This window comes from Dasypus novemcinctus, chromosome 3 (genome assembly GCF_030445035.2).
Source record: "Dasypus novemcinctus isolate mDasNov1 chromosome 3, mDasNov1.1.hap2, whole genome shotgun sequence".
Classification (NCBI taxonomy): Eukaryota; Metazoa; Chordata; class Mammalia; order Cingulata; family Dasypodidae; genus Dasypus; species Dasypus novemcinctus.
Genome location: NC_080675.1, coordinates 8524315 through 8551198, shown reverse-complemented (window position 1 = coordinate 8551198; position 26884 = coordinate 8524315).

Below are 26884 nucleotides of genomic sequence, written 5' to 3'. Positions count from 1 at the left end.
AGGTTCCAAAGTTCTGCCTCCCGCGGCTCCCTCCCTGAGCTCGCGGCATCTGCCTTCAGAAGCCTGCAGATTTGATTGGGGTGGGACTCTCTCGGAATGCAGGTGTACACCGATGGGTTTTGATTTAGTATTTCATTCCCTTCGAGATGATCCTAAGTGGAAAGGGTCTCCAGAGGATGCTGAATTCATTTCTGAGATCTGTGGAAAAGATTAAAACCATGTACCTGGTTCCTGTGAAATTTGCAGCAGAGGGGGGGGGGGTCTCCATTTAAATGACAAGCCCCATTCTCCGGGCATGTCCATGGGAGCCTTTGGCTTCCCAGGGAAGCAGCGTGGGTGCCCCTCGCCGTGGCACCGGCCCTCTGTGCTCCTGCTCTTATTCTCTGCTGAACTTATTAAGTTAGTATCAAGTCAATGTGTCCCTCCCTGATGGTTCACAAATTCTCCGAGTGCTGCTGAGTTCCGCATCTGTCCTCTCCCCTGTCACTTCAGCCGCCTTTTAGTGGTGTTAAAAGAAATCTTTACTGTCAGTCATATCACCCATTCACTTTGTTCCTCAGCAGTGACACGCTTGTTGTGTTTCTCCCATCGCCGCAACCGACTCCTATGAATTAGCATTCTCCAAATTTATACGTGCTCATTAGTCTGAATAAATTTAAAAGCTGCTGCTCCTGAGTTTTAAAACTGTAGCCAGGCTTTTCCTCGGATATAATTGAGGCATCTTTAGAAAAGTAAATTACACTCTGACTCCCAGGTAGACATTTTATGAGTTTAGAGTCCAGGGGTCTCTTTGCAGCATCGTTTGAGCTATAAATATCTAGGGGTGAGGGTGGGGGATGGATAAAATAATCCAATCCTGCAATCCCTTCTACTTTCTCCTGTTTACTCTGTCCCCTTTCTCTCACATACACTCAGACACACATGTAAAATATCAGAACGCCTGCCCACATCGAATGGACACTCCAATTGCCCTCACTCCAGCTATTTTCAGTAGAGGAACAGTCAGGGAGGAGTGAGCTTTCTCAAACCATGCTCCATGGGCCAAACACACTGGAAGCACCTGTGATCTCCTGTGCCGCTCCTCAGGCCTGTGTGCTCATCAGCAAGCAACCCCACAGGTGGACCTGGGCTCCGCAACCTTAGAAGATCATGTCGGATTCTGATGGTCCCCGAGTTTGGAAATCCCTCTTGCCGTGGGTTGGACCCAGACTTTGGAGCCATCTGGACTTGGGAATACCGAGGACCAACCATTTGCTCATGTTATGCTGCTGAGCAAGATGCTCACCACTCAGAAGGAAACTGTACTTACTTCAGCGGGTTTTGGATGAGATAAAAAGAGATATTACAAGTAAATCTCTGTGAAGAGAACTGACATGCCATCAAGGGGAGCTGCTGTGGTAACTCAGTCAGGTCAAGATCCTATTGATCTGGATTAATCAGGTGGTTAGTCCTTTACTCACCTGATGCCCAGCCTATGGTGAGAATCTTATTTCAGAAGCTACTTGGTTAAAGACACAGTTGTAGGTGCTGGTGAGATGGCATTGAAAGCTCTCTTACACATCAAACAAGTAAGTAAATAAGCAAAATAAATAAACTAAAATTGTACAATACGTAGCATTTTAGGAAGGAGAAAGGAGAGAGTGCAAGCATAAGAGAAAGGAGGGTCCCAGGTCTATTACTGTCCATGAGCCTCATTGTCCTCACCTTTTAAAAAGGCAATTAGGGGGAAAAGCCAAGATGATGGCAGAATAAGATGCTCCTGGAGTCAGCTCATGATACAGGGCAGTTGGTGGTCACCCAGAGTTACCTGGAGCACCTGTTTGGGGGCCCCAGGTGACCAGAGAAGTATCCTGCAACATGTTTGAGAGTGTGGAAGGAGGAGACTGCCCAACTGCAGAGAAGATTCGTGAGTAGAGCCCTCCATGCCATGGAAGTCAATGCCTGTGGCTCAAGCCACCTTGGGAGTTACTCCATGGCTGGAGTCGGAAGCTCCATTTTCCAAAAAACGGGGGAGAAAGACACAGTGTAGCACAGACTTTAGCTACTGATTAGTGGATTCCCTGGGCTGAAGTATAATCCTAGGAACAGCTAAACTTTAAGCCTGTCCAGGTCAGAGGGAGCTGGTGGCTGCCATTTTGACTCCGCCCCTGGCATGAGAGGAAGCGGGGCTGACTGAAAATCACAGTGCTAGTAAGGACTGGCTTCTTTCCCCACAGTTTGAATTGCAGCTCTACCTAAACCCCAGCTCTGGCAGGGAGGAAGCTGGGGGACCTGTACAACTCTCTGGGAAGCTGCAAGCCATGCCGCAGAGGCCAGTGCCCATCCTACTTGAGTGGCACAAGCCACCTCAGAAGCTATTCTATGGCTACAGGTAGAAGCTTCATTTCCCATAAATGGTGGAAGAAGAGACAATTGTCCATCAACCTCAGCTACTGATTAATGGACTGATTTCTTTCCACCCAGATCCGAGTGCAGCCTTGGTCTAGGCTCTAGTCCCACCTCCAGCAGAAAGGAAATTGGTGGGTCATGTACCAGGCTTTCCAGGCAACTGCAAGTGCTCTCTGCTGGCACAGACTGAATAGTCAGTCACCCGGCGCTGCATGCCCACACCCTAATAGGATAGGAGAGGTGCTGGGTATCCTTGGTCTCTCCAGGTAATGGCAGGAGTTTTCAGCCCACATGAACTGGTTTGTTGAGTGCCTTCGAACTCATCTTCACTTTTTTCACCCCTTAAGATAGGAGGGAACTGGTGTTCTTTAGCCTCTCAGGGCAACTTCAGTCAGTTTTGTCTTACACAAACCTGACTGTTGGACACCTGTGGCTCCACCTCCATCTCCCAGTAGGACAAGAGATGGACTGTGTTTGCCCAACCTCTCTAGGTAACTGCAGGTGCTTTTGACCCACACAGTCTGGACCGATGGGTACTTGTGGATCCACCCTCATCCCTCAATAAGAAAGGAGGGGGCTGGTGTCTCCACAGCCTTTCTGGGCAACAGCAGACACTTTTGGCCTGCATGGACTGGACTGTTGGATGCCTAAGAATCCACCCCCACCCCCAATAGGATAGGAGGGTCTGGTGTCTCCACAGCCTGTCTGGACAAAGACGGATATGTTTGGCCTACAGGGACTGAACAGTTGGGTGCCTGTGGATCCAACCCCATGCCTTAATAGGATAGGAAGGAACTGGTGTTTCCTAAGCCTCTCTGGGCAATGGAGAGTACTTTTGTCCTAAAGGGACTGAATGTTTGGGCACCTGTAGAACCACCCCCACCATCCAATAAGATAGGAGAGGGCTGGTGCTTCCTCAGCCTCCCTGGGCAATGGCAGCTACTTTCAGCATACAGGGACTGAACTACTGAGCATTGGTGGTTCTGTACCCACACCCTAAAGGGCAGAAAGGACAGTACTCCCTCAGCCTCTCAGGGCAACTGCAGGCATATTTGGCCCACACAGATTAGATTGTTGGGCACTCCAGAGGGTCCATTCCCATCCCCAGCAAGGAGAGGGTCTGGTGCTACGTCAGTTTAACTGAGCAACTGTGGTCATTTTGGACTCACACGGCATAGATTGATGCCCACAACTATAGCTCCATCCCCACCCCAGAAAATATTTGGAAGCCACTTATCCAATAAGGGTTTGATTTCCATTCTATACAAAGAGATCATACAACTCAGCAATAAAAGAACAAGCGACCCAATTAAAAAATGGGCAAAAGATTTAAATAGATATTTTTCCAAAGAGGAAATGCAAAGGGCCAAAAAGCACATGAAAAATGTTCCATATCAATAGCTATTAGGGAAATGCAAATTAAAATAATGATGAGATATCATCTAACACCACATAAAATGGCCATTATTTAAAATAACAGACAACAATAAGCTGGAGAGGATGTGGATTAATAGGAACGCTCCTTCACTGTTGGTGGGGGTGTAAAATGGTGCAACCTCTGTGGAAGACAGTTTTGTGGTTCCTCAGGTAGCTAAACATAGAACTACCATATGATCCAGCAATTCCTCTACTAGGAATACATCCAGAAGAACTAAAAACTATGACACAAGCAGGCACTGCATACCAGTGTTTATAGTGGCATTATTCACAATTGCCAAAAGATGGAAACAACCCAAGTGTCCATCCACCAATGAATGGATAAACAAAACATGATATATACATATGATGGAATACTATGCTGCAGTAAGAAGTAATGAAATTGGGACACATGTGATAACATGGATAAATTTTGAAGACATTAATACTAAGCAAAGTAAGTCAGACACAAAAGAACAAATATTGCATGGTCTCATTAATATGAACTACATACGGAGAATAAACACATGGATTTAAAACCTAGAGTATAGGATATTAGGAGATAAGAAGAGGGTTGAGAAGAACTACAGAAGCTTAATATATGTAGAAGTTTTAATTAAATTGACTGTAAAAGTTTGGAAATGGATAGAGTTGATGTAACAACTTATAGTGAGTAGCAACTGGTTTATAAATGAGAATGTGACTGAAAAGGGTAGTCTGGGGAAGTAAATGTCAATAGAAAGAAAGCTAAATAATAATTTAGGGACTGAAAAACACAGTGAACCCAGAGGTGGATGAGAATTATGGTAGAGGGTACAGACGCAATAGAGTCCTTCTGTGAGCTAGAGCAGATGTACAGCACTATTGCAGGGTGGTGCAAATGTGGAAAAGCATGGGAAAACTACAATTGGTGAGACCTATAGACTAGGGTTAACAGCAATACTATAATATTCTTGCAACAATGCCAAAGATGTACTTTGTTGATAATGGAGATGTATGGAAAAAAGTGTGCCAAATGTACACTATGGACCATGGTTGGTGGTAATAGTCTGATGATATTATCTTATAATCTATAACAAATGTTCCACCACAGTATGGCGTGTTGGTGAAGGGGTATTGTATGGGAAATCTACACATGTGTATGACTGTATTGCAAGTTCATGACCTCTGTAATAAAAAATATATATTTTTTAGATATTGTGGGTTGGGGTACAAATACACCAAATGTAAGATATGGACTATAGTTGGTAGCAATATTTTGACAATGCTTTTGCATAGTTTGTAGCAAATGTTTCACAACAATGCAAAGTATTGGTGGAGGGGTGATGTATTAGACCCCTGTATGATGTTATGCATGTTTATTTTGTAATTTCACAGTTTTTACCATACACTTATTATTTATGCATGCTCATGTATGAATGGTACACTTCAATAAAAAATATATTTTAAAAAAAGGTAATTAATGGCTTCTTGATCCAGGGAATGGCACCTAGTAGGTGCTCAGTTAACAAGGGGTCAGGGAGGTCCCTGAGTGCTGAAGTTAAAGCTAAGAACTCTCCTAGAGGTACTCAGGTGCCAGGAAAGTGTCCAAGACAGGACCTAAACTTAGAGAAGCCAGGGGCAGTTTCTAGAATTGGAGTAGGCTTTGGGCAAGTAGCCCATTTATCAATCCAGGGGCATGGAGTCAGGAATGGGCCAGCAGCAAGGGGCATTTAATGCTTTAAAGTTCTAAGAATGTTTGGAGGCTCCAAGAAGAGGGACAGTACTTTGGGGAGAAAGTGACAAAATTAATCAAATACCCATCAGGCAGATGTTTTTCATAGCAATAGTAACAACCCTTAGTTCTCAAATCATTACTGTGTTGTAAGGAAGGAGCCAAGCATTTCACGCCTGCTCTGTAACCCTCACAGTTGTTTGTGAACTTGGTCCTTTGCAAAGAGGACATAGAAGATCAGAGAGACAGAGCAGGCAGATGGCCCCCAGCTGACCATGGTGGCACTGGGTTCCAGCCTCTCTGCTCTCTCCAGAACCCCGGCTACTCCCCACCATGCCACCTCATGCCCTGACCTGGACAACGTGTTTTCAGTGCAAAATGAAAGTTACCAAACACCAGAGGACAGCATTCAATTAACACTCCTCCGCGGAACGAAAGCTAACAATCCAACCAAGGTGAGTTTTTCTTCTGACAAAGAAACAAGCCCAACTTAGCTCAGACCATGCTTTAGTTTGTTAAAGGCTGCCCAAGCAATATACCAGAAATGGGTTGGCTTTTATAATGAGAATTTAATAGGCTAAAAGCTGACAATTCTGAGGCTGTGAAAGTGTCCAAGCCAGGGCATCAGCTAGAGATGCTGCCTCACCAAGTTGCAGCCGTGGGCGATCAGGCCCGCAGCAGGGCAGGTAGAGACGCCTTCTCTTGGGGCTACAGCTGGGGGCGATCGGGCCCGCGGCAGGGCACAGAGCCTGTCCATCACCCCGGCCCTCTGGCTCGCCTCTCCGGCGTCAAGCTGCTCCAGGGCCTAGCCTCTTGGGAGCCTCTTGCCAAGCCTCTGTGCTCTGCTAATGCCCAGCAGCCTTCTTTCAGAGTCTCTGCTGCTTTGCTCCCATGTCTCTGCTCTCAGTCCTCTGTTTATAAAGGACCTCAACAAGAGGAACAAGACCCACGCTGGGCCCCGCAAGCCAATCAAAGGTTTGAATGAAGTGATTCCATCAGAAGGGCCCCACACCCAAGGAATGGACTAGCCTAAGGACATGATTTCTGGGATCAGCCCAGCTTCAAACTGTCACAGACGCCTTCATCCATGCTTCCAGGCACCGGTGCTAGCCAAGGTATCATCATTTGCACACCTATGATTCCACACACACCCAGACCCCTTCAGACACACACCTGTGCATCTACACAGGCCCAAAGCCCTTGGTTCTTGCTCCTGTGCATCTCTATAGGCTCAGGTCCCTCCCCTGGCACGGAGGCAGCCCCTCACTCACACGCTCCTGCACAACCCTTTCGCTCACCTCTTCATGCATCTGTGCAGGACCAGACCACTCCCGCTGGCATTGTAACAACCTAGCATGCCCAGACCACTTCATGTGAAATCTCTGCTCCCACACAGCGGTGGTGGCTGGTCGAGTGTGGTGGTGAAGAGCATTTGGAGCTCCAGATGCAATGCCTGGATCTGAGTCTGGCAAGGACACTGTGGGAGCTTGAGCCAAGGTTTTGACATTCTGTGCCTCAGTTTTCTCAACTGTAAAAGGGGGGATAATGACGGGACCAACCTCATACAAGTGCCACAAGGTTAAATGAGCTTATCACGCATCAGGATCAACACCAGGCCTGGTACACAGAAGAAAGTCATGAACTGTGGTCTATTTCCAAATGCATTTATTATTTCATTTCTTGTTTAGTTTATACAAACACCCCAGCAATTCTAATGGTTAACCAAGTTACAAAAAGAAAAAGAAAAAAAACTCAGTTAGATCTCAGTTTTCACATTTAAAACTTAAGTTCTCTTATGTTTTCAGCGTACATCCCACCATCTCCTACACGCACAGCACACACACACAGCTCATTCACCTTCACAGGGACACCCCAGGACATGACCTTTCTCCATTGACGCCCCACCTGGTTTTCTCTGTGATAAGAGCATCCCTTACTAGTTTTCTTATGCAGAACTCATGTAGTACCTCCTCCAAGTAGGCTACCCTCAGTGCTCAGACTGAGTTAAGAGCCCTTTCACTCTTCCCCAGTAACCATATTCCTCTCCCAGGGCTCTGCAGCACTTCCAAATTCCATTATAACACTCCTGAGTTTTCCCTCCTAGATACCGAATTCCTTAAGATAATTTGATAAAAGTTTGTCTTCAAAGGCTTAGCATGATACTTGGATATTGCCGGTCCTCGGTAAATGTTTATAGGATGAAAGAGTCATTTTGAAACTGGGCGTAATTAAGTATAAAATTGTTTCAGTTTTCTCAAAGCCCTAATAAATTCCTGTAGTCACAAAAGCAGAAAGCTTCAGAATTGAAGAGTCCCTGGAAAAACAGTCATTTTGATCACCATCATCATTGTCATTACATCACCGCCACCATTGCCTTCACCTCACCTCCATCATCATCTTCAGCTTCTTCACTCCATCACCACCCCCTGGTCAATTCGCATCACCACTACCATTGCATTCTTTCGGTTCCTAGTGTCTCCTGAGTAAAGTCATCAGCATTTTGAAAATGTTTAAGGAGCACATCAAATTTCCTTTCTGCCTGGGCCTTCCAAGGAGATTTAGGTTTTATTTATTTAGAGGCATCATTCATTTTATCCAGCCCACTCAGAAGCAGGGCTTCAGCTTTGTGAGTGATTTGGATAATCTTCACCCATTTTCCAAACTAATAGTGTGAAAGGAGCTGGTGTTTCATTTGGAAATGGATGCTTTAAGGTACTGTACCTGGGGGCTTCTACAATTTTCTGACCCCCATATTGTACCTGCCAGATTTCTTTCCAGAATCTGCCTCTATTTCTTGTGATTGGTTACCCTAGTAGTTTGGCAGTAGGTAAAATTCTGAGCAGATGGTGCTGGCCAGGCACTTCCCAGCTGGAACTCCCTTGTTTGTACTACAATTTGGGGTGATGGGGCATTGTGGCCCATTATTTGGGGTCCTTTGGGAAGTGTTTCTCCATAAAAGAATGCTGAATTTTCCTGGGAAATAATGTTATAATCTTTTGAAAGAAAAGCAAAATCACTTCAATCTCTGCCTCTGAAGTCAAACTGCACCCTCCTCTTCTGTCTCAAAACTTCATCTGCCTCCCTCAACTAAGGGGACATGGGATGCTATTTAGGGACCTCAAGGTTAAGCCAGGACAATCACCTCCTCTCAAAATCCTTAACTCAATCACACATTTTGTCCTGTAAGGTGATACTCATAGCTTCTGGGGATAGGATGTGGACATTTCTCTTTGGGGACCACCATTTGGCACATTACATATGGTAAGCAGGTGCCAAGATTTAACAGGGTCGAAGTTGGAAGAACACTTACTAGCTAGCTGGCCACAAGCATGGCGTTGAGTAACTTTTATTGTGGGAGTTCTTTCAGGGTGAGTCCATGATATTACGAGTATAAGAGTTTCTTGTAAGGGTAAATCTAAAGACCAGTGTAAGGGGAGATTTCTAATGCACGTTAGCTTTGATGGTGAATCCACAGCCAGGATGTTTCCTTTTTCCCCCCATAGTCAGTTCCAGATTCCGCTCCAGCTGTGCATGGCCCATGCATGGGGCCCTCCTCCCAACTCTCACTGGCCCACACAGACCTTGGTCCTCTATCTGCTCTACTGTAGTCAGAGAGGGAGTACATTAGCTCTGGCTGCTGAGGCCGTCCACCTGTGCAAGCCGATTTCCCAGGAGCTGCCCTGTGCTGCTAACTTGGGTTAGACTAAATGGTACCAACCAGAGCAGACCTGAGAATGGGAGTTCAATGGCCTCCCACAAAGTCACCGCACACATCCATCGCCATGGGTGCATGCTGGCTGTGCATTCAGGCCTGGCACAGCACATCTGGGGGTAGAGTCCTTTCCTGGCCTTGGAGCAAACTGCCTGGGTTCTAATCCCAATGTGGCCACTTGCCACAACGGTCACATCGTGTAATCTCTCAAAGCCTCCCCTTCTCCTTTTTAAATTTGAGGATAATAACAGTGCTTATCTAGTGGAGACACAAGGATTTTGTGAGATTAGGATTAGGAAATGCTTGACATTGTGTTTAACACATAATATCCATCCATCCCACACATATTTGTTGAACTAGACAATGTCTCAGGGGATGTAGGCAATTTAGAAAGCAAACAACTAAAAAACCCAGAAAAATTCAGAAAATGGCAAGTGTTACTCACAAACTTCTGTAAACACAGGATAATGGGCTATTGAGCCTCAAGGCCTTTAAAACAGAGAGCAGGAGAATTTATTGCAAGAGCCATAAGTGACCTTTATCTAAGAAAAAGGAGGAAGGGTATTTGCAGCTCTACCATGTTTATGTTAAATATGAAGAAAGTCTCTCTGAACTCACTCTCTGTGGTCTTGGACAAGATATGCTATTTCTCCAGGTTCAGTTTCCTCACCTCTAAAGGCAGCCTGCCCCTCCCACTCCTCACCGTGGCAGCCCTGGCCAGAGCCTCAGTGCCACGGCACTCTCGGGCATCATTGCATCACTGTAGGATGAGGCAGGCAGAATAACAACCCCCAGGATGTCCAGGCTCTAAGCCATGGGCCCTGTGAAAATGCCACCTTGCATGGCAAGAGGGACTTTGTAGACAGGATTAAGGATCTTCAAATGGAAAGATGATGCTGGATTACCCAGAAATCATCATCAGGGTCCTTTTAAGAGGTGGGCAAGAGGGTCAGCGTCAGAAGAGAAGCTGGGGGAAGCGGACTTGGCCCAATGGATAGGGCATCCGCCTACCACATGGGAGGTCTAAGGTTCAAACCCTGGGCCTCCTTGACCTGTGTGGAGCTGGCCCACGCGCAGTGCTGATGTGCACAAGGAGTGCCCTGCCATGCAGGGGTGTCCCTGCATAGGGGGGCCCCACGCGCAAGGAATGCACCCTGTAAGGAGAGCCGCCCAGCGTGAAAGAAAGTGCAGCCTGCCCAGGAATGGTGCCGCACACACAGATAGGTGACACAACAAGATGATGCAACAAAAAGAAACAGAGATTCCTGGTGCCGCTGATAAGGATAGAAGCGGTCACAGAAGAACACAGAGAGCAGACAACTGGGGGCTGGGGTTGGGGAGAAGAGAAGCTGGGGTTTCAGATATAGAGAAACCAACATGCGGCCCTTTGCTCTGCACTAGCATGGGGTGTAATTTGCGTGGTTTGTCTAATTGACCTAAGCATCCATCTCCATTTTGTAAAATAGTGGTTGTAAGTACCTCACCAAGTTCTTCTGGGGATTAAATGAGATAACCTACTTCAATGCCCCAAAACGTGGTATCGGGCAGATAAGAAAAGCTTCATTACTTTTAATACAAATTTCTATTCTGTGGTAAGATGTCTGGGTATTCTAAAATGCTTTGATCTATTATTGATCTATGAAAGTCATGTTTTGAAGACCTGCGCTTACCTCTGAACTAGTCACTATAGAAAGAAAATTATAAAAATATCGTAACTACACTTTTAGGGTAGGGTTTGTAATATACTGTAACTAGGATGACTTGCTAATTAGTTTGCAAATTTAAGGACAGTGCTAACCCTTGAACACTCATGTCAAAATCACCTGTGTGTTCTTGAGCAAGTGACCTGAGCCCTCCAGTTCTGTGTCCTCAAATGCCAAAATGTTGAACAACTTGATCTTTGGCGATAACATTCCAGTCCAAGATTGCAGCTTCCCAAGGAAGAGCTGGCCTTCTTCAACTTGAATTATCCAATATCCTATCTCAATATTAAGTTGCCATGTTCCTACATGAGAAACAGCAGAAATCATGAAAGGATAATTGGTTTTAATAAAAATGTTTAGCTGAGCTCATTCACATGTTGTGATAGAAACGTTCTGCCTAGTACAATATTTTGTAGAAAAGAAATTGTAATTTGTTTGGCTGGGGCAAATATTTGAGGGAAATAGGGGTCTTTTCTAAGGACAGGGGACACATTTTAATGCGAAATAAACAGATTGCCAGGGGCGGGGGCAAATAAGGGGCCTTGTTATAATTATTTGACATCAGAGATGAGGGAGAACTTGGCAGATGCTGGGGCCACCCAGGTCAGAATTTAGACCTTCTCTGTGGCACTCAGAGCCCCAGGACCAAATAGAAAGACTGCTAGGAAATATTGAATTTCAAGGGGAATGGTTAATTGGTGATTTTCTCTTAATGGGATGAAAGTGTGGAGAAGAGACGTCAAGAAGGCAGGCAGATGAAAGGGCTTCTTTTCCCTGGATGTTCAGGAAAAAATAAATCACCAGTGCTCATTTCATCCAGGGAATAAGAGGGAGAAAGCTGAGTTGTAGACTGGTGAAGGCATCATCCTGTCTCTTCCACCTGCCAGCCCTGTGCCATTTGCAAGACACAACAAAACCACAGAGCCCATTTCCTCCTCTCTACAATTCAAACACACCAACGGGTGCAGAAAGGATTATTTGGAGTTGAAGAGCAAACTGAAGGGAAATTTTCTGTAAAATTTCTAATATTAATCAGAGAAGCTTGCTACCTTTAGTCTTTGCTGTTTTTGTTGCTTGACACTCTCAAAGGGCTACTATGTGAAATGAACACATGACCTGCTACAATCGTGTATAGCCTGACAACAAAATTTGGGTAACTTAAGCCTTTTTTATGAGGCAAGCCTGGATCTATGATGTTCAATATTTATTTGTTAATCATGCATTGATTTGTGAAATGGTTTTCAATAAGAAATAATACGATGTATATACAATAAAATATACGTAAAACTGGAATTTTATGGCTAGGCGGAAATATGAATCATAATGGCAACCATAATTGCCTAAGTCGACCCTCAGATTTGTTCCAGAGCTTTCTGGTGTCCCAGGTTAAGTGGAAGCATGATCAGTCATGTAATGTTCATTGTTGGAAAAGAGGGTTCAGGCCAGGCCCTTGGGGAAAATTAATATATTTCAAGCTGTGAATTCTAAAAGCATTTTTAGAAACATTTCTATAATTTTATATTTTTAACTGGATCTATCTTAGAATAGAATACAATATGCAGAATATTATGCCAACTTCTTTCAATCACAGTTCTACTATCAGTAGTTTTATGACAAAGAATGTTCATTTTTTCTGAGTAGTTGCAGCTTCTTGACCGCAATAAGCATACTAAAGGTACTAGTGTAAATGGTTGGTATTGTCTCCTGTAGTTTGTAAGTTCTCAGAATACCCCTTACTATTCTTATTTCATTACTGTCAATATTTGGATGTCCAGGAAGCACTAAGTGATAGAAGAGACAATATTTCTCCAGGTGGGTTTCCAGTAGCACAGCAAACCAGATGTTCAGAAGAATACCTTGCCTAAAATATAGCCAGATTTGGCGTAATTAGAAATGAATGATGCAAACCATAAATAAGTATAATTTTAATGATTTTGTGGCTTGGTAGAATCTAAGGAAAATTTCCAAATGCAAAAAAGCATACAAACAAAATCACTGAGCTGAGGCTAGAATAAGAACTTGAGCAATAAGCAAGTCTGTATTTGTGAAACCAAGAATGGGATGGGGTAAGAAGAAAGACCTCAAATTGAGATGTCAGAATTAAATCAGGGACCTGCCAAGGAGCCTCAAGTGGTTCCAGATCTGTAGTCTCTTCTGGCTCTCAGCAAAGCAAATGAAAATTATCTCTGGAGATCATATGCCAAATGTAGGCCTAAGGATTCCCACAGGTGAAGTACAACAGAATATGAGTTTGGAATAATAATAATAATAATAATAAAATCACTAAACACACAGGGAAACAAACCACCATGAGTAATAATCAAAACAACAAACAACAGATAAGACCCAAAATAACTTCAGATACTGAAATTATTGGATATACATATATGTAGTTATAGTTTTATATGATATACAATAAATGTATGTGATATAAACAAATAAAAGACCTAATCCAGAAATTAGAATATAATAAATATCAATAAAAAAGGGCCAAGCAGATTTGAAAAAAGAACCATATCTAGATCTCTTATAAGTGAAATTATTGATATTCAAAATCCAATGAATGGGTAAAAAAAATCAGGTACATGTTTTTTACCCAAGAATGGGTAAAAAAAATTAACTAAGACACAAATGAATTAAAATTTGATGATCACAAAGATAAATCAGAAGAAGTATAGAGAATGTTTGAAAGAAAGGTAAAGGGACAGAAAATTAAAAAAAAAAAGTTGAAAGAGATTGAAATGTAGAATGCAAAGTCCAAGGTGCAGTCTGAATTTGTTTTTAAACAGCGTCCCATATGAAGATATTAAGGAGAGGAGGAGACACCATAATCAATAAAACAATTGCTGAGGATTTTCTGGAACTGATGAAGACCTATATCTGCAGACAGAAAAAGTGCAATGTATATCAAACAAGAATAAACAAAACAAAACAAAATAACTTCACACCTGGAAACATTGCTGTAAAATTGCAGAACTTCAAATAAGATCCTAAAAGCAGCCAGAGAATAAAGATCAATCAGCTGACAATAGACTTCTCCATAGAAATAATAGAAGAAAGAAAAAGTAGGATAATGTTTCCACTAGTGACCAAAAAGCAAAAACGGTATATTCAGTAAAATTGTCATTAAAAATAAAATAAAATAAAATATATTTTCAGATAAATAAAAAACTGAAAATTACCACTAACAGACCATTTTAAATGGATTACTTATTGATACTCTTTGGGCAGATAGAAAATCATTTTAGAAGGAAAATCTGATATTCTTATAATTCTTTCCTGGGGAGGCAACAGTTAAGATACTGATTAAACTTTTTTATGTATACATGATAAAAATGTCAAATAACATGCCTAAAACAAAGTTTAATGTATAAATTGCAAGCATGTAGAAAAAAAGAGAACAATTCAAAATAGAGCAAAAAAATTCCAAAACTCATTCCCCGACTTCAACCCACACCAAAAATAAAATTCTACAAATAAATAAATAAATAAATAAAGCATCAAATAACTAAAGTTATGATTAAATTTATTAAGAAACGTAGAGTAAGATTTTAGGAAGAATTCCAAAAATTACAAAAAATACAAATGAACTTAACTCAGTCAGTTAAAAGTTACTATTACTAGACTGGGTAAAAAAAATCTGGTACATGTTGTTTACAAAGTTATGCTTAATACATAATGACCTGGAAAGGTGGAAAATACAAGGCAGAAAAAAGATGCAATAAACAAATCTTAACAATATGGGAATCAGACAAGTAGAATTTAAGACTAAAAAGATTATAATGAATAAAGACAGTCGTCACATAATGATACTATTTGCAAACTTATCAAGAAGATATAAATATTTTAAACTTGATTTCACCTCTTCACATATTTCCAAAATATATAAAGCCAAGATGATAGAACCACAGAGAAGAACAGACAAGTCAAACTTTGTGGTGAGAAACTACAAAATTATTATAGAAAATTCAATTACATATACAGTCACTTGGCAGATATTTACTGAGCACCTCAATCTTAAATGCTTATGACCATTTTGTAATAATGTTGGATTGACCCTGTTTGAGGTAGGCAGCTCTGGGAAAGACAAATGATATGCCTATTGATAATGCAGGTTCCTGGGTTAGCCTGCATATGAGTCCCAGGTAGCTAGCTATGCGTTAACCCCAGAGTACAGGATGGAACTCCAGCCAATGCCCTATTTTGGGAAGAGTCCTAATTCTAGCAGTTCTCCTCCCATGTCCAGGACCGGGAGCATTTGCACCACATTCCTATAAACCCCATTAGTGATAGAAAACACACACAAAGCTTGGAGGACTCTGAAGACATTTTCCGTTTATGACAATGACAGGTGCTTTGAAATCTTATTTTTTTACTTTGACAGGTGTTGAGGGATAAAGGCTTTCCGTGTTTCACAGAATTAGTGCTTATCTGAAAAAATGGACTGAATTTGCAAGACAAGGCACTGAAGAGCAGATAGATGAAATATAAACAAACTAGTAACTCACAAACTAGAATAAAGCCAGTCCTTTTTAAAGCTTATTTCTCAACATAGCTTTTGAGAGAGGATAGTTCCTCCTGTCACCGCTATAAAAGATATGTCTGCCCTGGATCTGTCTCGGTGCTCGCAATAGCCAAATATTATCAGATTTGGACACTTCTCTGAATCTGTATTTTAAGGGCCTCAGAATTTTCAGTTTGATTAACACCCTGATAAGACATATTTTACTTAAAACAAGGATGCCTGTGGGATTTGGGGGGAGGGTGGATTCCAAAAATGAAGCCACAGTGGAAATATTAAATACAGATATAGTAGTAAAACATTCAGCTAAAATAGCAATAAAATGGACTTCCAATGGGCCTCTTGAGGAATTAGAAAGTGCAGCTTCAATTCCGCGGGTGCGTTCAGACTAAAATAAATCAACTCAGCGTTGCCGAGCAGAAACAGGACCCGGCACATCTTTATTTAAGATATGTAACATGCCAAGTCAGGGGGTGGGGAGAAGAAACACATATTGTTTCTGAAAGCAAAACATGAATATGGTTGTAAATTTAATGTTTCTTGCTGGAAAAAGGTCATCTTTGGTGAGGTCGGGGTTCTCTGAAGGTCATTTCACGTTGAGATAGCTGCCTCCCTGTGACATTTCATCCAGCAGAGGCCCAACTATTGTGACACACGAAATGGGTTCTTTGCACACCCCATGGCTATTTCCATCAACATCTCTGATTCTTACAAGAGCAGAATAGGCACGGATTGGAGACAAAATCCGATGGTCTCTCTGAGACTGAGGAGTCAGTGAAGAAACTGGAGAGAAAGTTTTTATTAGTATTCAAAGGGATGGTGGCCATATTTCTAAACTAAAAGCACAGCTCCACATCCCTGAAAAAAATATTTCAAACAGATATCAATATAGAAAGTGTTGTGTTTGCGTTTTCCTTCCAACATAAAAAAAGTGTGCTGTTATATGCATACTAAAACATGACACAGTAAAACATGGTTTTAAAAAGATCTACATTGAATTCATTTCAAAATACTACCCAGTTGCCCCTTCTTTCAGGAAAGGCAGACCAGATTTCTAATTTTATAATAATCTTTAAAGTAGGTCGTCTGAGGTTATTCTTCTGTGTAATAGATTTGTGGCATATACCTTTATTAAGTTTGCCATGGATAGAGATGTGAAGTGGCATCGAACCTGAATCTCAAAGAACGCAGTTCAATTCCTGATGCTGTCACTTTCCATCTTCCAAATGCTCAACTCATCTCCCATTTTGGAGCCTCAGTGTCCTCTTTGGAAACGTAGAGATGTAATGATAATGCTATCTACGTCCTAGGGAATGCAGGGGCGTCAGTCAACTCATGTATCTGAGTGTGGCCTGTAAAACAGTATAAAATGGAAGGGATTGTTATTATTGTTACAGTTTATAATTGTGATGCTGTTTTTAATAGCTGCCTATAATACAACTACGCTCCCTAAATCCTTCGGCAACTGAGGGCCGGGAAGGAATTTAATCTAAAGAAAAATGCAAGGATAGGAAACGATTTTAAAAAATAAATAGAACAAAACTGGGGTCCTAGGGAGCTGATACAGTCTATCATTTATATATCCAGAATAATGCCAAGTCCATGCAATGTTTTTGGACTTGATAGATACTTGAATCAGAGTTGAAAAAAAATGTCCCCATCTTCTCACCTCCCAGTTCAGGAGTCTTGGTTGGCTGAACATTTCACCCACCAGGGCTTGGGGTTTTGGGTTATTGCCGGGTGGGGGTGGGGGTGGGGTGGGGAGTGTACACTGGCCAGAGAGAATGAAATGATCTTGGTAAGAAGCAGGGAAAGTTTTCGTAAATGGCTCCAGGAAGGTGGTGATATGACTCATTTAAGAACCCAGCCGCCTCCCACCTCACTGCACCCCACCATGACATTGGGATCCAAGTGTTTCTTGCAGTGCTGGTTTTTCTGCCCAATATTTCAGCAGGAAGCAAAGGTGTGTGGCAGCCATCCAGGCCACGGGGGACCCAGGTGCTCCCCTTCTGGAAAGTATCCAGGGGTCCCCAGGGCTCAAAAGAGGTTAATATCCAGGTGTAACAGCAATGCCTGTTTTGTGTTATTGCTTCCCAACCTGGGCCTCCTGCCTCCACCCGAATGAGCTTGGGCAAGCATCACCGTCATATATTCAAGCTCTGCCATGTGCAAAGGCTGAGAGGGGCCAGGGGAGGCCATGAAGGGTTTTGTTCATTCATTTAGGATAATTAGGAAATTAGGGCAAGAGCGCTTTTCTCATGTATCTCCCCCAGAGGACCTCCCAACTTGGTTCTCTGTAGACAGTTCTCACATGCCAGAACATTCTTCCTTTCCATAGAGAGGGAGTAAAATATAGCACAAAGAACTCTGTGCCTATGATTGTAGAGATCGTGTTCCATTTCTCTCTTCCTCTCATTTCATTTCATCACTCACTAAGATCCCCATCTTTGGAGAGTTTATTATCTAATGCGAAAGAGTGAGACATCCATCATTTACTTTTAAGTTGAAATCACAATGGTGTTCAGTGCTACAAAGAAATACATGTGAAGAGGGGATCTAATTAAGTTTGGAGAGTTAGAGAGTACTTCCCTGATAAAGTAAAGGGAAAGGTTGAGCTGACATCTGTAGGATGGGTATGATTAATCAGATGATGGGCATGGAGAGGACAGAGCTTAGCATGAGCCTGGTAGGAAAATCAATGTTACTTTTGAGGAATGTGGGGGATTGTAGCTGTTTTCAAGCAGCCACCAGATTCTTGGACACTACCTTCATCAAGGGGTGTGGTCTCTGTCCTTTGAAAGTGGGAGGACTCTTGTGACTTCCTTGGTGAATAGAAGGTGACAGAAATGGTGCTTTGGGACTTTTGAGGCTGGATTGTAAAAGATGATGCAAGGCAGCTTCTGGTAGTTTCTCTCTGGATGCTGGCTCTGAAAAGCTGCCTATTGCCTTTCAGAACCCAGTCATGTGGCGAGGACAGGTATAGATGCTGCAGTGGACAACCCAGCCAAGGCACCCATAATATGTGTGATGGCTGCCATCTTGAAAGTGGTTGGTCCTCGTTCAACTTCTCCAGGGCTCTTTCTAAGTTTCCAGCCCATAGAATTCCTGAGCACAATAAAATGGCTCCTGTGTGACTCCTGTAAGTGTGGGGTAGTTTGTTTTGTGTCAATAGAAACCAGATCTAGTATTGGGGCCAGGGCACAGTCAATGGAAGCAAGTGTGGGGTGAAGTGAGACTGAGGTGCTCTGCTCTCCATGCCACCCCACCGTGGGAGCCTTGTTGAGGACTTTTCCACTGTCCCTAGTGCATTGGGAAGCTATGGAGAGGTTTCCTGCTAACAGAAAAAAAACAAGATTTGTGTTTTGAAGGATCATCCTGACTGCAGGGTGGAGAATGCCAGATTGGAAGGATGTAGGTATAAGGAGGGTATAGGGATCGTGCCTCAGAGGTCGTTGAAGTGTCTGAATGGCGTCTTGGTCTAGAATGGTAGAGGTGAAGGTCCGTCAAGGTGAAAAGGTGTGAGAGTCTTTAGAGGGCAAAATTAGCTTGAGTAGGTCAGGGTTTGACTGAGGATAAGTTGTTGGCAGGGCTGAGCCTCCTAAGGGGCTGCCTATTGATGGTGATGCCATTTATTAAAACAGGACACCCTTGAGGGGACTGGGGTGACATCTTGGGTTTAACATACCTTTCAGTGTTCAAAGTGGAGATGATGTGTGGGTGGTTAGACACATGGACCTGGAGCTCAGAGGAAGACACTGGTCTCTATCTGGCTTAGCCACAATAATACTTAAAGTTTACATATTGTTAGAGTTCTTTAGCAGTCATTGCCTTATCTAGCAATGGAAGAGTCAGGATCTGAACAGAAGCTTGGTTTGATTTCTAAGGCTGTGCACCTCCCATTATTCCAAGATGCCTTCTAGAAAGTTCCTTAGACCATTTCTGACCCCACATTGTGGGTTATTATACTCGCACCATCTACCTTACAGATTGATTATAAATATAAAATGGACTATGAGAAAATTGTTGGTGAATTATAGAGCATTTTCTCTTCTTTGGCTTTCTCCTTTTTTCCTCTCATTTTTCCCCATGTTCCAAGGTACATGTAAGTAGAAAGTATTCATCAGCCTATGACACATCTGCTCCATTCCATTAGGGCCCTAGAGAGCTGCTCATGAAGTTGTAGGATTCTGGCAAAACGGACTCCAACTGCCAGCAGCACCCTTGGCCCCTGGAAGTAAATGCTCAAACATATAGCAGATCCTCTCCCTCTTCATCATCAAAACAATGCCAATTAAGTTGGTGGAAATACCAAACAATAGTGGGAACCTTTCTTTATTCTCTATTCTTCATTATTTTAGTGTTAGACATAGTTTTAGTCATATAACTTATATCTGGTGCAGTATCAGCCTCTTTCATGGACTCAAAGCCGGTTTCAAAAGGTCTGCAAAGGAGGTAGAGGAACGGAACAATGCAGACTAGAGGTGGAGAAGCTTAAGCAGCCCCAAAGATGGCTTTGACACTTCTTCCATCTTTAGATCCACGTTCAGGAGCTAAGATGCTTTTCCACAGTCCCGCAGCAGAGCCAGAACCTCACCGGCCAGAGAGAAACTCATCCAGTGACTGCCCCTCTTTGTGATCCCATGCCAGACCCAGAGCTGGCACTGTCTGTGCAACACATTATTGAATTCTTTGGGGCACCAGTAACTGGGAGGAAAATATCCAACCCTTTAGTGTAGCATTATACATAGAAGGAAGACAAGAAATATTACTGAAAAGGAGAAAATCAAGAAGTAGCAGCATAAACATGTCATTAAAATATATGGAGAAATTAACAGGTAACTGAGTTGCAAGTAATGGGTTCTGAGGAATTGGATGTGCAATTGGAAGGGACGGGGTGAGAGATTATAAACTTTTCTGACTCATTCAAACATCCATATAGATTACTTTTGTAACAATTACAAAGAAATAAAGCATTATCTGAATCTTTTGATTCTATCTGTGTGGGGAAGATGGTAATGACTTTTGCTCAATAAAAGCTGAAAAGTGATTTTTTCATTAGTGTTTTGGCACATTGTGTATATCTGTTATTAAGTATCCTTTTGATCACCAAACTATGTTATAGTTCAAAACAGAGTATGTAGGTGTGAGATGAGAATCTAATATAAAAGGCACTAGATTATTTGCAAAATCATTAGATAACTAAGTTTGAAGAGTGATCTGAGGCACTTAAAATTAGATTTTAAGTTTGCATGTTGTTTAAAGGTGCTTATTAGCATTTGCTACTTTATCTAAAGTTAATGGAAAAGAAGCCTGAGGCCATTCTAAATGAATTGGTTTACCAGTGATTTCCTAGTCAGAAAGCCCTGGAGTTACATCTAGAACACTGGTCGTTCCCCTTCTCCAACTCCTTTTGCAAACTCTGCCTAGGATACTGGGTAAGCGAGGTTTGCTGCAATAACAAACAGCCCCCACACCTCGACAAATTAAAGCAGCAAAGATGTGTTTAAGGCTTAAATTAGGTGTCCATCCTTTGTCATCTGGAGTGAGGAGCACTCCTCACTTGGGGTTCAGATGGACAGAGCAGCTACCGTTTGGAGCATTGTTGGGTACCACTGCAGACGAGTAAGAGAAATCCGAAGCGTATTACCTGGACAGCTACACATTCCAGTTGGGAAGTGACATCCAAAACCTCCACTGACATCACTGGTCAAGAGAAATGATAGGACTTTGGGTGCTGGGATATTTGGAGAACAGACCCGATGACCACCCTGCCTCTACGCCCACTGCCGACCACGGCCAGTCTTTCTGAATAGCGGAGGAGGTTTTTCACTGCAGGTAGCAAGGACAAGCTTGACTCTTGTTTTCTTCTCCTAACCTGTGCCTCATCCATCCTCAAATAGTAACAAATGCTAGGTTGACAGTGGGAGAGGGGATGGTGAAGGTGAGGAGAAAGACGCCCAGTGAAGCGTGCTCAGGCCGACCATCAAGTCAGTTATATTTTCAGCACTTTGCTTGCTGTACCAAGGTGTGAAAAAGAGAGAGCCTTCTCCCAGCGACCCCAGAGCCAACAGGGAAGACTACCGGAGCAATTACCACTGGGAAAAATAACGTTGATCGTGATGATAAATTTGATCGTGACTGTATTTTTCACCCTAAAGACAACGTCTGGAGAGAGAAACTTCTTTAGCATAAACAAAAAATTAAGGGAGGCAAGGGGAGGACAGTCAGGGCCGGAACGTGGAGAAATTCTCCAGGGGACAGGCACATTTTTCTTCACATTGCAGGAGAGGGGCTGGGGGGCCGGAAGAGGTTACAGGGCTCCCGCAGGCTGGTAGAGGAGAGAGAGAAACAGCTATGCACAAGGAGGTGCGGCAGCCCAAACGCGGGAATGAAGAAAAGGTGATGACCCGTGAAGAACAACATCTGTTAGTAGTTGTTAGTTAGTTAGTTAGTTATTATTCTGTGCTAAAATACTTTGGATTCTGAGAGTTGCACAGCGCAGAGTCCGTGGAATCCTCCGTGTCGCCTGCCTGCCCTTAGCAACGTGGCCCACTGTCTCCCTGCTCCGTACGTCTCACGGGTGGGTTCAAGCTAAACGAGATGACGCTGAAAGGCCCTTCTCCATCCAAGGTCAACACACGCCCCTCAAACGTGTTGGGAGATGAGGAGGGAACGGGTTGGCGAGGGCGGGCAGGAAGGCTCGGGCACCTACAGTAAAGGCTGATTTTATACTGCAGGTTGCGGCAGTTACAGGAGGCTTCTAGGAGGGGAGGGACTTGAAACAAATCCCTCAATGCAGAGACTTCCCTTTTCTTTCTTTTTTGTTTATTCTTTTTGGAGAGGGTCCTCAGCGTATTTAGAAAGGTGCTTGGGGATTTGTCAACACAAAACTAAGGAATATTGAAATCCACTCTCCGGGGACACAAAGAACCCTGAAGGCTGAGTTGAGTTCAGAAAAGCCCGCGGCTGTCCCTCCTGCGGCACGTCGGTGCTCTCCCCTGCCTTTTCCCCCGCACCGCTGAGAAGGGCTTCAGCAAGCCCCCCTGCCTTCATCCTCCCCTCTTTCCCACTCTTCCTCCTCCGGCCTCTCAAGTGGGTGCTGGACGTTGCTCCTAGTCACTTCTTGGAGAGGCATGCAGAGAAAACGAATGGCCTGCCATCCTTCCAGGAGGAGCAGACAGCAAGCGCAAAGGGCCAGGGGCACCTGGCACCCAGAGGTCTGAACCAAGAAATCTTCCAGAAAGTTGCTGGCTGGGGTATTCTAATAGTAACAGAGATAATAGAAAAAAATAAAAATGTACTTTACACATTAGAAGGGCAATGTTGGATTCGCATTTTTAAATCTTTAGTCACAGCTATACGAATTGCTAGAAATCTGGATCCATAAAATTATGTGTGTGTGAGTACGTGGGTGTGCAACGAAAGGCTGAAAGATAGCCAGCTAGATAGGTAGATAGTGGCTCAAGACTTCCAAACAAGACAGAAGAACTGGAAGCCAGAAAAGAAAGATTAGTATACTTGAATATATAAAACCGTAAATCTTTTGTCAGAAGATGCCATATACAAAGTTAAAGGATAATAGATCGAGAGAAAATATTTGGCATTTATACCCCCAAATCTGATGTTATTTAAAAAAAAATGATCCAATAGAAAAATTAGTGAATTCATAGAAGGATGAATTATCAAATCACAAAAGAAGAAACACAAATAGCCACTAGTACTTGGAGAAATTCAAATCAAAGTAAAAAGAAATCATTGTTCAGCCATCACAATGTTTTCCTTAAAATAAAAATTCTAACCTGAGCAGAGTGGAAGAAAGCCAGCATTTTCACAGACTCAGACTATTCATAAATATTTGTAGTCTTAGATATATTGGGACAATTTTGGGGATGCACAATTTGGCCATCAACTATTAAAACTCTCTAGAAGTTAGTGCAGTTTGCCACAACAATATATATGAACCAGGATGTGCTCACTGTATCATTACTTGTGATAACAGCAACACCAACCAACTAGTCCTGATTATTAATCAACAGATGAAAAAGCAGGAGTTCAGTGCCATGCCAGTTGGCCCTACTTTGGAGTTAGTGTTTCTATGTGATGGAGCTGGACTCAGATGTGATCTTTGTCCACAAGTCTGTTCTGTTACTTTTACCGCACCTGTGGTTGGTGCTGGGGTTTAGTGTATACCCAGGGGACCTGAATCTCTGGACTGACCATGTGACAGCCAGGCCCTGAGCCTCAAAAGGCTTGCAACCCCTACACTCTGGTTTATTGGACTTACCCCACTCAGCTAACATGGAGGTGAAGAAGGTCAACCACCACACCATGGAGCCAAGAGTGCCTACAACTGAAAGCAGGAGAACTGCATCCAGCATCCATGTGGAATCTAAGCCCCCTCTTGATATAGATGTGGAGTGGATATAACCATTCTAAGGTCCGCAGGATGGAGGAATAGAGTATGGATTAGAGTGGACTTACTGATACTCTATTCGTGAACTAATGTGATTAGTAATCGAAGAAAATGTGGCATTGGTGTGGAGAAAGTGGCCATGGTGGCTGCTGGGGGTAGGGAGTAGGAGGAAGAGATGTGATGTGGGGGTTGGAGTTTTCCTGGGTGGTGCTGTAGGGACAGTTACCAGACATTATATGCCCTCCCATGGCCCACTGGGTGAACTGGGGGAGTGTGGACTATGGTGTGGACTATTGACCATGAGGTGCAGCGGTGCTCAGAGATGTATTCACCAAATGCAATGAATGTCTCATGATGGAGGAGGTTGTTGTTATGGCGGGAGGAGTGGGGTGAGGGGGGTGGTATATGGGGACCTCACATTTTTTTTAATGTAATGCTAAAAAAATAAAGACAAAAGAAAAAAGAAAAGGAGCTCCTGAAATACCAAAGAGCCATTGAAAATAAAGTTACTCAAGCAATATGAACTGATTTGGAGTTATCTTCGAGATACAGTTAAGCGAAAAGAGAAAGCCCCAGAAATAACTGAATGCTTCCACTTGTGCAAATAAACAAATAAAAAAATGGAATGCATGCAAACATCTCTCCATGAATAGAAGTCGGTCTGGGATTCTTCACGGAGGGCATGGGGTTGTTTGGGGGGGCTGTTTTGTTTTGGAGTAAAGGAGGACTCATCATTTGCTCAGCATTATTTACAGATTTTACAATGAGCATGTGTCCATTGTTTATTCATGTGATTTGAAAGAAAAAACAAAACAAACCAAAACACAAATTATGGCTTAAAAGAGAGATCATTGTGGCAGCAGCTCCAAAGCTGGACTAGAGGGATACCCAGTTGAAGGTCGCGAGCCTGCTGGGGAGAGTGCTGGGTCCAGGCAGCATCTGGCGGCTGGTGGGTGGACCACAATGAAGAGAGTCCAGTGAGGACAAAAGGAGCGAGAGTCAAATGTGATGAGAGGGCAGGCTCCAGATAACTGGGTTCTCCAACAGGGCAAGGAACTTGCCAACAAAGACACTCAGACTTTATTTGGCAAGTGACAGGGTGAGTGTGGTGCTGTCTACAATGATGAGTGAGAGAAAAAGGTGAGAAACAATTGGATCCCGAGCAAACACTTGCTCAGCTTTATTGCAGATGAGGATAAGTTATGCTCATGAAATTGGAAAGGATGAGTGAGGTCTATGAGCTAGCAGGGATGATTTTATTTGGGCTCTAACTTTGGTGCACAGCAATGGACTTACAATGACATGTGCCAGAGCCCAAGTGGACCAAAATCGGCTCAGTGCCTGACCTGTAGACCCCAAACTTCTAAAGCTGCTTAAGGACACAAGGGCAATTCTTGCCACACTGCCAGTATTTCAGAAGCCAAAAGGAAATCTTATATTTATCCAGGATGAAGCTGCCCTTGCTGACTTAACAGCCTTTTTCTGTGCTTTTGCCTGGGATCATCCCACTTGAACTGCTTACCTTATATAGCTTAAAAGCTCTACTTGATGTCTAAAGTGGGAAGTCCAAAACACAGCCAAAGATTTGCGAAAAGCAGCAGTCTACAAAGAACTGGCCTCATGGGAGCACCTGCGAGACTGAATAAGAGCATGAGCCTCAGTTGAGAAAAGTCGACTCCAGCCCTGTTCTGATTCAGGCTGGCCAGGCAACCTTTTGAAACCTCAGTTTCCTTCTTTGTAAATTGGACTTCTAAAGGGGCATCTCCATTTTAATATCCCAACCTATGATCAGCCACAATTGTGCCCTTGCTCCTCTCCCACCCCCCTTTTAGTGTATTATAATAATTATATATATATATAATATATATATATTTCCTTCTGGAATGTTATTTGATTGATGGTAGAAGAGAGGACACTGGAAAGAAAAACAAATGGAATTCATGCAAGTGGGGAGGGAATTGTCTCACTAGCAGAGTAATTGGCCTGTTAGTTAATTTTACTTGTTATCCATGGAAAAGGGCAAAAATCTTTTAAGCAATGACTCCTCTTCTTCCAAATGATTAAAAGAACAACAGAAATTTGTATCTTGGATGCATCTAGTAATTATGTGCCTGACTCTTTTTTTCTTCTTTTTAAATATTATACAAGGCAGATGTATTTTTAAAATGCTGGCAATTTACACAACACTGTGAAAGTGTCAGCTCTTCCTGATCAGAAATTTTCTGCACTTCCCCCAATCTTATTAACAGTAATTCCCGCTAATTGATAATTATTACCTTTCTCTTAGTCAAATATAGTTGTTGGTGTAACAACACTTCCTGCTTTGCTAAGATCAATATGTTTAACTTTCACTGTAAATAATGCATAAAATTAATAATAAAACTACGCTTATTTAATAGAATGCAAACTTCATCTGTTTTCATATGAGCACTTTAATTTACAGTCATTTTTTGCCACAGACTGGTAATAACAAGTAGTTCTTAAGACCAAATAATGAAACTCTTCATATGTAAATGTCATTAGAACTTTGGCTAAATCCCACTGACACAAATCAGGTTATCACTCAGCTCTGGCGGTCACAGAGAAGAATAAATTTGACTTCCTCCTTCAAGTCCACTGCAATAAAGCTTAATTGATTTGTAAAAAAGAATTGTTCTTTACCTACTCAAATTGGACGGGACTGAGCCCTAAATGATCACTCGTGGGTTTTTGTGGGATATTAATGATGTTTTATGATGGTCAAGGGAAAGGTCAGCAGGCATCTGGCCCCATCTAAAACGGCTGCCTATAAAATGGCTGCTTGTGAAGGAACACTGGCAAATGGCCCCGGAAGAGCTTCAGAGGTGACTCAATAGTCACATTACTCTGCCATATGGCCACTACCCACAATCTCACCTCTTTTTTCATTTTTAATTAAACCAGAAATAGTCGCTGTCTGAAAGACAAATACTACATGTGCATATATACATACACACAAACACATGCGCATACATACATATAGATGATCCAAGAGTCT